The sequence below is a fragment of the Halichoerus grypus genome, chromosome 1 (genome assembly GCF_964656455.1).
Source record: "Halichoerus grypus chromosome 1, mHalGry1.hap1.1, whole genome shotgun sequence".
NCBI classification, from domain to species: domain Eukaryota; kingdom Metazoa; phylum Chordata; class Mammalia; order Carnivora; family Phocidae; genus Halichoerus; species Halichoerus grypus.
The window spans coordinates 45793363-45809510 of NC_135712.1; positions in this window are offsets into that span (position 1 = coordinate 45793363).

The window sequence follows — 16148 nt, forward strand, 5'->3', positions numbered from 1 at the left end:
TTTTCACCAATTCCCGAATTTTGAGATCTGAACTTAAGAAATGCATGATCAAAGTGACTCAGTTCTGCTACTCCCAGATAAATAATTAGACTCAGGCTAGTTATTAACAAAGTATTGCCAAACAGATGTGTTTACCTTGGTGCACTTCTGCCAATTTATTAAAAATTCTAATGGGGATGTTGGTGGGGTGGTGGTAGTGAAATTAACAAAGAAATGGACTTTTTGATATTTTTACGCTATTTTTTTTTACAATTTATTTTTTTAAATGTTTATGTCTTTAGAGGCAAGTATTTACATACTTCATTAAAACAATTGGTTCTTAAAGTTAAATGTAGGTTAAATATCCAATGCAATTTGGTGTTGCTGTCTTGCTTTTTCTTTAACTGAAATAATTTTAAAATTAGTTTTTCAGAGAGGTATAGATACCACCCAAATATTCCAGAAAAGTTTTATGAAAGGGAGGAGTCATGGTGCCTGCCCCTTAGTCTTTAGCCTTTTGCCTTTAGCCCCTCCATATTTTTTCTCTACAGTAATATGCATATATCTGGAGTTGCAGCAACCATTTGTGATGAAGATTATAAAGGTCACATGAAAAAGTTTGCAGAGGAGTAAGAAAGAAGTAGCCTGGCTCCTGATACATCCTTGAGCAGATGTCATAGCCCTGGGCTGGAGTTCTTGTTATATGAGAAAAAAAATAAATTAAGGTGCTGTTTGTCAGCTTAAGTCTTTCTAACATCCTAATTATTCCTAATTATTCCATCTTGATTTGGATGTCCACCCTAGAACCAACCAACAATGGCCAGGGGTAAAGGATGGAATCATGTTAGAACATGATGACCTCCCACTATAACTGGGGGGAATGGTAAGTGTGGGATATCACTTCTAGAAAAAAAGGAAATATGATAAGCAGACAATACCACTGATGCTCACTATAGAAAGAAATTTTTGAAGATAATTCTGGGGCACTGAGTTTGTGAATCTAAGATGAACAAAAATATGGAATTGAGAAAGAAGTAGCAAGTTTAGGTATATAGGAGGTAATAGGTTTAATCTTGACAATTATTAAAAGTTATTTCTACCGGAGCTGGGTGGCTTAGTTGGTTAGGCTGCCAACTCTTGATTTTGGCTCAGGTCATGATCTCAGGGTCCTGGGATTCAGCCCCACATCAGGCTCCATGCTCAGCCGGCAGTCTGCTTGGGGAATCTCTCTCTCCCTCTCCCTCTCCCCTCCTTCTCTCAAATAATAAATCCTTAAAAAAAAAAGTTATTTCCACCAGTTCGACCAAAGTCTCCAGCTGTTCCATTTGCCTAGGTACAGAAGCTTCCTGATTACCTCACCCCAACACTATACAGTGCTCTCAACAAAAATTCTCAGAGGCTTGAGAATGCCATGGGCCCAGGCACCTGGGTGGCTCAATCATTAAGCGTCTGCCTTCAGCTCAGGTCATGATCCCAGGGTCCTGGGATCGAGCTCCACATCGGGCTCCCTGCTCCACGGGAAGCCTGCTTCTCCCTCTCCCACTCCCCCTGCTTGTGTTCCCTCCATCACTGTGTCTCTCTCTGTCAAATAAATAAATAAATCTTAAAAAAAAAAAAAGAATGCCATGGGCCAACTGAAAGGAAGAGTTGTTTGGGAAGATGTTGAGACAAACTGTTGGGGTCTATGCAGATATCCCTTCTGTTTCAGCAATCAAGGAACAATGGGGATGGGGCAATAAGACATCAGACAGCAATAAGAAAAACATTTAACATTGCTCATGTGTATCTGCATCCATGGTGATTTCATGGCACTTGCAAATGGTGGTATTTGCTCAAGATATGCAAAGATGCTTTCACTCATGTCATGGTGAGTTCATCTTATCTGGTGAACTAGAATGCTCTCTTGGAAAATACACATCTAAGACTTTTTAACTTAAGCCCATATCAACATCTTTTTAAATTTAGGAGTCAAGAATCAGTTCCCTTAGTTCTCTGCATCTATCTACAGCAACATTTTCTTTTATGTCTAACTGTTCAGCTAGGACCAGGACCTCTTTCTAGAAGTGATGAGGTTGAATGAAAGCAGAGGGAGATGGATGCCTGGGTGGCTCAGTGAGTTAAACGTCTGCCTACAGCTTAGGTCATGATCCCAGGGTCCTGGGATAGAGTCCCGCATCAGCCTCCTTGCTCAGTGGGGAGCCTGCTTCTCCCTCTGTCTCCTTCTCCCTCTGCCTGCTTCTCCCTCTGCTTGCCACTGCCCCCTGCTTGTGCTCTCTCTATCTCTCTGATAAACAAATAAAATCTAAAGATAGATAGATAGATAAATAAATAAATAAATACATACATACATACATACATATCTAAAAAAAAAGAAAGAAAGCAGAGGGAGAAAAAGGCACATTTGAAATAGTCTTTTTACTGCAAGACATGGTGAGATGCTGGTGGGTTACAAATGGAAATGTGGGTCCGGAGGAGGGAGGGCTAGAAGGGTAAAGATGTGTGAGATACCCACAGCTCTGGAATGATGAAAAGTTCACGGGAGAACTTTTAGAACAAAAGGATAAAGTGCCCCAAGTCAGAACACGGGAAACAGACACATTTAGGGATGAGGGAAAGAAGAAGTCGTAGGGCCTTTGGTGCCATGTCTCAGAAGCACGAAGGGAAGAAGTCATCAAGGAAGAGAGTGTGGTCAGTGGGCAGAAAGCTGCCCTCTCTGCTCAGAGAACACAAGTGCTGAGTACCAGATACTGGAAATTATAAAGTCACTGACTTCCTTTGAGACAGAGCTTCAGAAACCAGATGAGGTGGCTCCTAAATTGAAAGAATACATAGAACAATAGTAAGTCAGGGTAGGCAGTTATAAGATTGATCTTTTGTTTGAGGTGGAAAATTAGAGCATGTTTTATGTTTGTTTTTGCCGAAAGGAATGAGGCAACAGAGAGAAACTAAAAATGCAAGAATATGAACCACTAGCAGACCCCATGGCCAGGACCAAGGTTTGTTTTCTCTGCTCCTTTTCTTAAATTGAACCATTCGGCCTCCATTCAGATAGCACAGGGGAATGGGAAGGAGGACTGGGCCAAAGGATTAAACACACTGGGTCCTAAAACATGTACCTTCAAGGGACCTGAACTTCTTGCTCCAAATATCTGCCCTCCCACTCTCACCCTAACCAACACCCAGGCAGCCTTAATGTTCTAGCCTCAACTATAATTGAAGGGTTATGAGAACTTTGTAGGGTAACTACTCTTGGTCGAACTAAGTCCTGGATCATTCATTTTTCTCTATAGACATTTATTTATCACTTTCATGTGCTATGTTCAAAAGCACCCCATAAGGTAGATGGAAACACTGTTACTGCCCTTATGTGATGGATCAGGAAACTAAAGCTTAGGTTTAGGCATAGACCAAGTGTGGGTCTTGTTTCTTATGCCCTCTTAACATTACTCCACTGTTCTTCATCTAACCCAGAATTGCTTTCCACTAAAACAATGAAACCAGTATTTTTTAAACATCTATACCTTACTAGGAACGTCAGGGTACACAAAGAAGTTACCACCCTTCTCCTATTCTTCCAGAAACAGAGATTCCATTTGAACCACCAGATAATCTCTTCCAATGAAATACTATACAGGCAGTCCCCACTTTGCATGGTACTTCGGGACCATAAAAATCACAGTGCAAGGGGCACCTGGGTGGCTCAGTCAGTCTAATGTCCCACTCTTGATTTTGGCTCAGGTCATGATCTCAGGGTTGTGAGATGGAGCCCCACCTCGGGCTCCGCACTGGGTGTGGAGCCTGCTTAAGATTCTCTCTCTCTCCTTCTGCCCCTCCTTCCACCTAAAACAAAATCACTGTGCAAGCAGAAGTCAAACAAGTCAATCTTAATAATCAATATGAAAAAAAATGATGATTGTTCTGTGGTCTTTAAAACTTTTTGTCAAGACATTAAAAACTCAGTTACTGTAGGTTACAAATGAAAAAATAGCAAAACCAATATTTAATGCACTACAATTTAAAGGCTTAGAAGCATTCAGAATTAAAGTGTCTTATTTCTCTGTACTTATCAAGAATAGTTTGAAAAGTGCTGGCCTTCCCTTCTTATTCTGTGACTTCTGACATGACATGAACATCAAGTTTAAATTAGCTTCCAACATTTTATTCTTTGTGCTTTCAATGTAGTAGAATATCCCAAGAGTTGCTTTAAGTTTTATTTATTTAAGTGATTTCTACACCCAATGTAGGGCTTGAACTCCTGACTTCGAGATCAAGAGTCCTCTGACTGAGTCAGCCAGGCTCCCAGCCCTGCCAAGAGCTCCTTTAATGTGACGTTGTTGTTGTTTTATCAGCGTCACTTCTGGCTTGTCATAACCACTTTATTCGTTTATATTAATAAGTTTGCCTTCACCAAGTTCCTGTGATGCTTAATTTTCTGTCTCAACTTGGTTGGGTCGTGGTGCCCACATATTTGGTCAAACCTTGAACTACAGCATCAGCTTTCCCCTGGGTCTCCAGACTGTGGGCTCACTCTGCAGATTTTGGAACTGTCAGCCTCCATAATCATGTGAGCCAATTCCTTAAAACAAATCTCTCTTTACACACACACACACACACACACACACACACTATTGGCTCTGTTTCTCTGGAGAACTCTGACTATTACAGTTCCTGTGGCTGAATATCTGTCTCAAAATGAGGCAGTAACAAAATTTCCACGGTCAGCTCTTTCGTCTATAATTTCAAGTATATTCAATTAGAATTTCATTTCCAGTGTTACCATGTTTTGTTTCTTTACTACACTTTCATCTTTGTTGGCCAATTACCTCTTTCCCTTATCCATTTTTGTAAAATGTCATGTGGGCTGATCACTGAGACAAGGAAGCAACATAGCTCCACACTTCGTTTCTGTGCATAAACTGAATAACATGCAGGCAGTGACGAATCACCAACGGACTTAGAGAGAAATAGTGTGATTGGTCAGTGAAACTTATGTGCACCTGTTATTTATGTTGTTACTTGTGGGCTGAAGAGCTAGCCCGAGGTTTGTACTTTGTGCAATTACCCACAGTTATATAATGTGGTAACTGAAAATTGAACTGTGTTGTTGGGGGAACTGGTGATATTTAACGAAGCCATGGTAACTAACTGTAATTTGTGCATCCTGAAACCATGCAGTGCAAGGACTGCCTGTATTTACTTTGAAACCAGTTGTCTAGATCTATAATTTAGAAGTTTCTAACATGAAGAACCATAAGGCAAAGCAAACAAGGTTCTCAGCTCACAGCATCTCTGTAAAAATTCTATCATTTTAGTAACTGGAATTCTTGGAATACCTGAGACTTATTTTCTTGACTATTTTCTGTAAGTAACTGGCTGCTTAGAGAATGACATAAGAAACGTCCAAAGAGAGGCAGTGGTTTGTGCTAGAGACAACTGCTAAGACTCCATGTTCCCTTTCTTCCTTTAATGATGGTACTACAGGTTTCGTGGGCCAGGTAGCTGCCTCACTAAGGGCCATATTCTCATCCTCTCTTAGAGCTTATGACCAAATTCTGGTCAGGGGGTTGTGGGTAAAGCTGTTGTCTGCCACTTCGGGTCTTGTCCTTTAAAGGAGTCGATGTGCTCTTCCCTGGCTTCTTCTCCCCTGGCTGGGATACAGATGCAAGGGCAGGATGTGGAGCCGACATTGTGAACCCAGAAGTGGAATGGTGTGTTGAGCGTGCACGTCAGAGCTTCGCTATCTGGACTACTATCTCTGGGTAGTTCTCTCAGAGAGAATAAAAGTCAATCTTGTGTCAGCCATTACATTTTGGGTCTTTTTGTTGCAGAAACTTATCTCTAACCTAAAAAATACATGGATGGCTTCCTGTTGGGGACTAAGCAATAGCCTAACATAGTAAACAGGGGATTTTTACACATCATACTAAATAGTGAATGGATTCTCCTCCCTTCCAACTTATTTTAAAGAGGACAAGAGAAGAGTAGAAGGGCCTGAGTTTAATCCTCTTCTGACATAATAAACTGAGTGGGACCTACTGAGGACAATTAATGATGCAGTGAAGCCACAAATAGGATGAGTAAAATCTGCCCCTTGAACAGAGTGAATGTGGCGTTTCCCAATTTCCACCTACTGTGCACTAAGGATATGAGCCTTCATTCCTAACAGACTTGTTGGATTGGAGCCTTCCAATATTTAAATTGAATTCCCAGGAGCTGTTGAGGTCTGATGAGAGAGACAGTTATCTGACAATACTTATAGAATCTTTTTGTGACAAAAATCAATTTAAGGTAGTATTCATAAGTTAAGACATTGACATGGAAATAATTTATCCTAATACAGCCCTTAAAATTTGTACATCTTGAAATTTGGCTATTTTGTACAAAATGATAAAAGATCTGATTCAACACCAACAAATGTGTAATGCTCAGGTACATACACCAGAGGGCACTCATCTACTATTTTCTGTTTGAACAAATCTACAGTAATGGTTTTCAAACCAGTGCATAGAAGAATCACCTTGGGATCTTGTTTAAAATGTATACCTTTGGGCTGTGGAGGGGCCCATGAATCTTTTTTAATGAGAGACTATATGGGAGCATGGTAAAGAGGATGGCTTGTGGAGCCTGACTGTCAGGATTTGAACCCTAGCTTTGCAGCTTGTGAAAGTGAACAATTATTTAACCTCTGTGCTGTTTCTCATCCATCAGATGAAGTTAGAAATAGCACTTACCTAAAATAAAAAAATAATAAAAAAAAAAAAGGAAGAGAAAGAAAGAGAAAGGAAGGAAGGAATAGCACTTACCTTTTAGGGTTGTTATAATGAATGATTAAATGAGTTAAATTAGAACATACAACCTAGTGCCTGGCAATAAATATTCACTCTATTATTACAAGCATTAATGGTTTTTTTTACTTTTTTTTAATTATGTTCAGTTAGCCAACATATAGTACATCATTAGTTCTTGATGTAGTGTTCAGCAATTCAATAGTTTTGTATAACACCCAGTGCTCATCACAACACGTGCCCTCCTTGATACCCATCACCTGGTTACCCCATCCCCCTACCCCTCTCCCCTCTGAAACCCTCAGTTTGTTTCCCAGAGTCCATAGTGTCTCATGGTTCGTCTCCCTCTCTGATTTCTTCCCCTTCAGTTTTCTCTCCCTTCCCTTATGGTCCTCCTTGCTATTCCTTATGTTCCACATGTGAGTGAAACCATATGATAATTGTCTTTCTCTGCTTGACTTATTACACTTAACATAATCCCCTCCAGTTCCATCCATGCCGATGCAAATGGTGGGTATCCACCCTTTCTCATCTGTTGAAGGGCATTTTGGCTCCTTCCACAGTTTGGCTATTATAGACATCGCTGCTATGAACATTGGGGTGCATGTGCCCCTTTTTTCACTACGTCTGTATCTTTGGGGTAAATACCTAGTAGTGCAATTGCTGGGTCTTAAGGTAGCTCTATTTTTAACTTTTACAAGCATTATTTTTTTTTTTTAAGATTTTATTTATTTGACAGAGAAAGAGACAGTGAGAGAGGGAACACAAGCAGGGGGAGTGGGAGAGGGAGAAGCAAGCTTCGCACTGAGCAGGGAGCCCGATGCGGGGCTCAATCCCAGGACCCTGGGATCATGACCTAAGCTGAAGGCAGACACTTAATGACTGAGCCACCCAGGCGCCCCTACAAGCATTATTTTTAATAAAGACATTCATTGATTTTGTTGTGGGAAGATTTGAGGAACACATGACCACTCTTAGAAGAAAAATACATATTCTCCTGATACTCTGCAGCCAGGCAAAGACTTCAGGTCCTGACCCTCTGCTGAGCGGTAATGGAATGGCAAGAACCAAAGGTGCAAGATGAATGGAGCAAAATAAGGCTGGTCTTTGCATGTTCTCTAAAGAACTTGTACTTTATTCAGAAGTCAGTGGAAATCCTTTGAAGGCACTGAGGCTGAAGGTGGCAGGATTAGATTTACATTTGAGATAGATCTGCTCTGCAAGCAGAGTGGGGGATGGAATGTGAGGGGTGAGGCTGGAAGCAGATGGGTAGAGGAGCACGGGCAGTTAGTTGTAAGGTTGTAACGCGGCTCCTTTTCATCCTAAGGAAGAGTCTCCAGAAAGCATTAGGATTATTCACATTAGTGACTCTAATAATAACAATTTGAACCTTATAAATCCTTTCTTCTTAGGAGCTCTAAATAGAGTCAAGTTTGTAATAAAACAGTCTCTCTCCACTCCACCCTATGATTTACATACACCATACAGCGTATACAGTACCCAGTGGGCATGCTCCCTAGGTTTTAAGCCAGCAGATCCTGCAAATAGGACTCATGTGAGCTAAGCAGTCACCAAGGAAAAACGGGACTGCTCTCCATGGCACCAGAAGCTGAGAAGGGAGATAGTTCTGCATCTAACTTGGTGATCCTGTAGGTGGTAGGGTAGATTTCCAGGAACCAGGCAACTCTGAAGTGACTGACAGTAGAGAAATAAACTTCTGCTCTATCACCACCCAGCCAGAATGGGAGGGGCTGCCAGGGGAGCAGGAGAGGGGAGGGAGGATGGGAGAGCTGAGGTCACAGTCTCCCCCTTTGACTCTGCCTGGAATTCACCAACACTGTTCAGCTACCGTCGAATTAGCAGGGTCAACAGTGCCAGGTAAAATAGCTACCGGAGTCTTTTCTTTAATACCTGAGGAGTGGCTGGATGATTTCATGAGAAAGGAATTTATCCCTGGGGATGGCTCTGCAATATCAGTTCCTGCTTGTGCACTCAGCCAAGCTTTTTTTCTAGTCTCTAAGTCTCTCAGAAACATATCTGATTCTAAGTCTCTGAAAACATGCAAAATGTAAATAGATAAAACAGCTCTTCCCTCTGTTAGAGTTGTTCAGATTGAAGAATCATAGGGTATTACCCTAGACTGCTTGAGGTAGAACCTAATCCAATGTTTTTCAAATTTGTTTTAGTATCAGATCCCTTGAAATGGAATCCTATGAAAAAGTTCAATGAATATGTGGACAGAAAGCAGAGCTGCTTCTATCGAAAGAGGTTTCTGCTTGGTAATGCCTCCCACATCCTAGCGTGGGACTTAAGTCTTTGAACCCCTAGGACCTAGAGAAGCAGAGGTAATGATTAAACCAATTCTTCCATTTTACAGAGGACAAAAATGAGTCCCAGAGAGGTACTAATTATCTGAGTGGAGTGCAAAGGCAATGGGGGGATGCACCGAAAGAAAACTGAGGGTACTATACAAATTCATGGTAGAGAATGAAGTTGGGTTAATGGTTTCTTTGGAGTTAGATCAGTGAGTCAAGAAGAAGGACAAACTGGAATGTGTGAGGGGTGAGAGGAAGGATTAACTTAGATCCAGAGAAGGATTTCCAAGAAGGAGGGATACAAACTTTGGAACTTTGATGTCTCCTGCCTGGAATTTGTTTAATGTAGCAAAGCTGCTTCTCTGTCTAGAGAGAATCAAAGCAAGCTTTGAATGATAGTCCTGCATTGAAGTGGAGACCTTCAGCCCTCCCAAACATTGGTTATCATCACCATCCTTGGCATTATCAAACATCCATTAAAGGTCATTACCAGTTAAATACAGAGGTGCATTTCCCGCCGGACACTGTGAAGGTCAGTAGTTTAGACAGAAAACAATATGGCAATTTCCTGATAATTCATGGGCGAAACATTACCCAGTTCCAACCTGTAGAGGCTACTTTTAGGCAACAGGCTTGAGCAATGGAAACCAGAGCAAGGCAAATGGGCCCACAGTGACTACTGAGTGGAATACAAACAGGGCTCACTAAGCGACCCACCTCAAAATAGTCATAGACCCTCACCGACCAATTACAACCAGGCACGGTTCTTAAGATTACAAAAAAAGGGGAAATTCCATACATCCCCATACTCCTTCACTCTGCCCTATAACTGTGACATCTCCCCACCGCCTTGTGGCAAACAGTCTCCCCTTTGCTGTCCTGCCTGCCACTTCCTTGCAGTGGTATATTCAATAAACTTCTATCATTTTTGTTTGGCCCTGATGAATTCTTCCACCGCCCCGGCTGCCGGCCCCCAGCCCCCACCCAACTGGGATGCCCCACATTTGGTAGCTCCCACCCAATTGGAGCACTCCACACAATCTTTCTTACCTTCTTTTCTATGTTCAAAATCAAACTCAAAATTTACCTGGTCCAGGGAATGTGTACCCACCTGATTCAGTTCATTATTGGGCTTAGCAACTTCTATTCTTAATTTACCTCACTGAACCTCTGTTCTTCACCTGTAAAGTACAGATAATAAGAAAGATTTCTCAGTGTTTTTATACGAATAAAAGGAAATAAGATATGTTAGCTATTTAGCACAGTGCCTGATAGCAATTATTTGAAAATGTTTAGTTTCTTCTTTGGCATGGATCTCTGATAGACCAAATTAATAAAAATTTGAAAGAGGTTAAATTTTTTCTTTAGTATCTTTCCATCTTTTCTTTTAGAATCCACTCTAATTCTGGGCTCTCTCATTTTTTATTTCTTCCCATCTCCTCTGCCTTTCTTTTTATTCTGGAATAACTATGATAAACTTTCATTAATGTGGAAGTTAACTGATTTGTTAAGAATCAAAATGGAGAATGAATCAGACCCCAATATCCAGTACAGTAGTTTGCCTCTAGTTACAAAATTTTTAGAATTCTTTCCCTTGGACATTCACAGCAGAGATGTTTGTTTCTCATGACTGTTTCACCTCTAGATGGTTAAAGAACATCTTTTATCTGTAGATAGTAAATTCAATAGCATTGACCAAGGGTAAGTGTCTCTGCAGATCAGCATTTGGTCAATCCAGACCAGCTGAAATTAACCCATGTTATTCAAGTGGAAATGCTAGAACTGGAAGGTGCAATATCTGAAATGAAAAAATGCAATGAATGGGCTTAACAACTGATTGAAGATTTAAAAAAAAATTATTAACTTGAAGACAAATCAATAGAAATTAGCTATTGATAATTTAAATTCAATAGAAACTGAACAATGGAGGAAAAAAATGACTGAAATAAGGTTGAACAGAACTTCAGTGAGACTCAGTTTGTGAGACAATATCAAGAAGTTATATATCTTTGTAGTTAGAGGGAGAGAAGCAGGGAGGGAGAAGGGAGGAAATGGGCAGAAAAAATATTTGAGGAAATAATGGCCCAAATTTCCCAAATTTGGTCAAAAATGTCAGTTCACAAATATAAGAGGTTAACAAATATTAAGTAGGATAAATACAAAGCAAACCACACCTTGGAATATTATAGTCAAACTAATGAGCACCAAATAAAGAGAAAATCTCCAAAGACAAAAGGCATATTTCATACAAAAAGAAAAATATATGAAAAATGACTGACTTCTAATGGAGACCATAAGACAATAAAATTACATACTAAAGTTCCAAAAGAAAAAAATCTATCAACCCAGAAGTCTATATCCAATGAAAATCTTCCTCAAAAATGAGAGTAAAATAAAAACATTTTCAGGTAAGTAAAAGCTGGAAGAATTAATCACTATTAGACTATCAAAGACTATTTTTATTTCATAATATAAAAAAGAAACTAACTGCTTAAAGCAAAAATAACATTGAACTATGGGTTTTTAACATATGTATGTATAAAACATATGACAATGATAGCACAAAGGATGAGGGAATAAGTATATGGGATTCTGCTGTTGTAATGTTCTTAATTTTACATGAAGTATCACAATATTAACTCCAAGTAGATTGAGATGATTTAAGGATGAATAATGTAATCACTAGAATACCAGTTAAAAAAACAAAGAGGTACAGGCAACAATAGAGTAGAGAAATTAAGATAGAATACTAAACATTTTTTATTAATTCAAGAGAAGGGAACAAAGGGGGAACAGAGAAACAAAAAAATGAGAAAAATAGAAAACAAACTGCAAGATGGATGTACCTGTTCATCTTGAGGAGAAATGCTCCTTTTTGTGAACACCCTAATCATTCTCACAGAATTTTTTCACATTATACCTTGCACCATAGTTACTTGTTTATAATTTTCTCCCTCTTACTAGACAACAAGCTCTTTGAGGATGAGAACCATGGCCAAATGGAAGAAGAGATGAGAACCACGTGACCTTTAAGTTCACTGAAGATTCAGTTTAAGTGTCTTCCATGTGATTAGCTTGCTTCCGTGTGAATTAAAAAAAAATGAGTAGCAAAGGGTAGGTTTGAGCAATCTTTACACATACTTATCATATTTCAAATAAACTTTTTGCCCCACTGGCCAATTGGCTTAATCATTTCTACATGGTGCCAATTGATCAAGAGGTCACAAAAACTACCTCTAAACCAGAGGGTAAAGAGGTTTCTTGTTGATTAAGGCCAACTCCAACTAACTGGTGCTGTGGCCATATCACACTCAGCAGGGAGGAACGTCACAATTGCCTTAAAAGCTCATCAATTCTTATTCTTCCCATTGTCAGCCATGGGTACAGGTGGGCGAAGTAAGAGCATACCTGGTATGCAGCATGATCCTGCTTTAGGGTGTCATAATATTCATGTTTACTGTGACTACAAGCCTGGATTTTCCAGAAGGATCTCATAAATACACTCTAAATTATCAGATAATGTGTTCAAATTTGAGGTTCAGAGTATATGATCATCATATTTATGACAATATTATTCACATGAATTAACATGGAGTTTCCTAAAACACTCTCTAAAAGCTCATCAATTCTTACTCTTCCCATTGTCACTCGGCAAACGATGACATAAACTTGCTAATTTTGGTCCAAGAGCAAATGAACTCCCTTCATTCTTACTATTGTTCTTACAAAGGCTCCCAGAGCAGTAGTTTGCAAATAAACACATAAATAAATAAACATAAATAAAATGTTTTTATATGTAAGCCTTGATGATCTAGGTATAGGTATACTGAATGCACTTTCAGCTTTTACTAGTGGACATTCTTTTTTAGTCCCTTAATTTTCACATCATATATGAGAAGACAAAAGAAGTGAATTAGCCATTAACTACATACAATTTTTTGAAATGAATTGATTTCCCCTAAAGCTTACTAAAAGCAAAATCTAACCCTAAAGTCATAACCAAATGTTTTACAGTATGAGAAAATCAGAATACCCAGGAAATGAGCGTTTATTCAAATACTCTTTTACTCAGTGTCTAGTCTCATTACATATTTTTAAATTCTACCACAGAAGCAATCAGTAACTCTATCAGTGTTCATCAGCAGACTTCTGGTCAGAAGAGCATCAAGGAGTCATTTGGCTAACATTTCATAAAAAAATTTACAGCAAATATCTCTCTTTGAAATTTAATTTTCTCTTGGGAGTCTATTCATGGGCATTTTCAAATGATACTTAAAATCTTATAAACAAATGATTCAATGTTAAAATATGAAATCATCCAAATCACCTTCCCTCCAAAAGTATAAAACGGATAGATAAAAATATGAAAAACAACTCATTTTCACCAACAGAAGAGAGATTATTGAATGCAGTGTGGATTTTAGTTTTTTCTTTCTTTCTTGTTTAAAGATTTATTTATTTTAGAGAGAAAAAGCAGGGAGGGGCAGAAAGAGAGGGAGAGAGAGAATCCTCAAGCAGACTCCCCTCTGAGCATCGAGCTCCATCCCAGGACCCTGAGGTCATGACCTGAGCTGAAACCAAGAGTCAGATGCTCAACTGACTGAGCCACCCGGGCGCCCCGCTTTTTTTTTCTTTTAACACCAACACCACAACTCTCACACGTTTTGAACTCCTTTTGCAGTGGGAGTCAATAGCACAGATTATAACTTGTGTTTTTTATATATAACCAACGTATTGAGATCTAATTCACATACTACACAATTCACTCATTTAAAGGTAAGTTTTTAGTATAGTCACAGAGTTGTGCAATCATTGTAATAATCAATTTTAGAATGTTTTCATTATCCTAAAAAGAAACTCTGTACCCATTACAGTAACTCTTCATTCTCCTCAACCCCCTCAGACCTAGACAACAACTAATCTAATTTCTATTTCTAAAGATTTTCCTATTCTGGGGGCGCCTGGGTGGCTCAGTTGTTAAGCGTCTGCCTTCGGCTCAGTTCATGATCTCAGGGTCCTGGGATCGAGCCCCACATCGGGCTCCCTGCTCTGCGGGAAGCCTGCTTCTCCCTCTCCCACTCCCCCTGCTTGTGTTCCCTCTCTCGCTGTGTCTCTCCCTGTCAAATAAATAAAAAATCTTTAAAAAAAAAAAAAAAAGATTTTCCTATTCTGACCATTTCATATAAATGGAATCATAAAATATGTGGTCCTTTGTGACTGGCTTTTTTCACTCAGCATAATATTTTCCAGATCATCCATGTTGTAGTATGTCTAGTACTTCATTGTTTTTTATTGCTGAATAATATTCCCTCATGTAGCTATACCACGTTTTATCTATTCATTCATCATTGATGACTACTTGTGTTGTTTCCACTGTTGGGCCATTATAAATAATGCTACTTTGAACATTCATGTATAAGTTTTTTTATGGACATAAATTTTCATTTCTCTTAGATATATGTCTAGGAGTAGAATTGCTGGCCTATGTGGTAACCCTATATTTAAACTTTTGAGGAACTGCCAGCCTGTTTTGCAAAGCCCACCAACAGTGTATAAGCATTTCGATTTCCTCACATCTTTGTGGACACTTTTTTATTATACATATCCTAATGGGGTGATGTAATACCTCATTGTATTGAACTCTTTTTTTCCTGTTTCTTACACACCTAATAGCATGAAATTAGTTTTAGACTTCTCTTATTTCCAATAAGACCTCACCTAGGTGACACATACTGTATGTGACCAATGAATTCTTCTTTAAAATTAGATTAACATTGATTAAATGTTCATTAAAACATCTAAGGATCTAACACACTTGCTAGGAACTGATTTAAAAACTAGTAGCCTACAATAGGGACCACAGTAAGTTGAAAGACAGCTGCAGTGGGATATGTATCTTAAAATCCACAATGAATTTTCAACTTCTGGTAATGGCAGACAGAATAATTTTGACCAGTAGCCCCCAGAAAATCTCGACAAACTTTTTTCCAAAAAAATCTACTTGTAAGTATTGGAGAGCTAACAAGTCAGTGAAGATCATTAGGGTCAAGAGTGAGGAAAGAAAGGAAAAGAATAAGGGTGGAATAATACAGATGAGCCTACCAATTTGGTCACTTTTGTCCTAAGGGTATATACCAACTATGGAAGAGATGAATAAAAAGTTGAGCAGAGTTTTTTAATACCCTCATCTGGATGGAGGACAAAAACTGGATAATAAGCCTAATCAAGAAATGGGGGTGGGGGTTGGGGGGGGGGCCTAGTAAATATCCCAAGGACTAAGCTGTAAGAGTATAGAGATTAAGATTTAGCTTAGTCATAAAATATCTTAATCCTTGATACTATATCAAAGTGAACTTGCATTGCTAGTAGTTCTAGTAAGTTCTACACTTATCTTCCTCAGATAAGTGTAAATCCACTTTAGAATTCAAAAGAATTAACAAAAAAAAAATCTAGGTATATCAAGGTAAACTGATGAAAATGAAAGAGAAAATCTTAAAAAAGAACAAGAATTATTGAGATTATCTTCAAAAGAGTAATAATTCAACTGGAAGCTGACTTAGTAAATAAATAATGGCATCCAAAACACACTGGAATGATTTACAGAGTTCTGAAAAATAAATATTGCCAATCTAAAATTCTTCATCCAACAAAATACCCTTCAAGTATGAAGGAGCATGCGTTAGTTTCAATTACCACATAACAACTTACCACAAATTTAATGGCTTAAAACAACACCATTTATTATATCCCAGTTTCTATAGGTTAGAAATCTGGGTATAGCTTAACTAAAAGAACATTAAATGGAACAATAATAATAATGAAATCAATCCAAAAGAAGGCAGGAAAGAGAGAAAAGAAATGGGTATGACATATAAAAACTGGACACTAATATAGTATATTTAAACTCAAATATATTGGTACTCACATTAAATATAAATTCCCCAAAGAAAAAAATAATTTTCAGACCAGGTTTTTTTTTTAAATTTTAAGTAAGCTCCACAATGAACGTGGAACCTGAACTCATGACCCTGAGGTCAAGAGTCACATGCTCTACCAACTAAGCCAACCA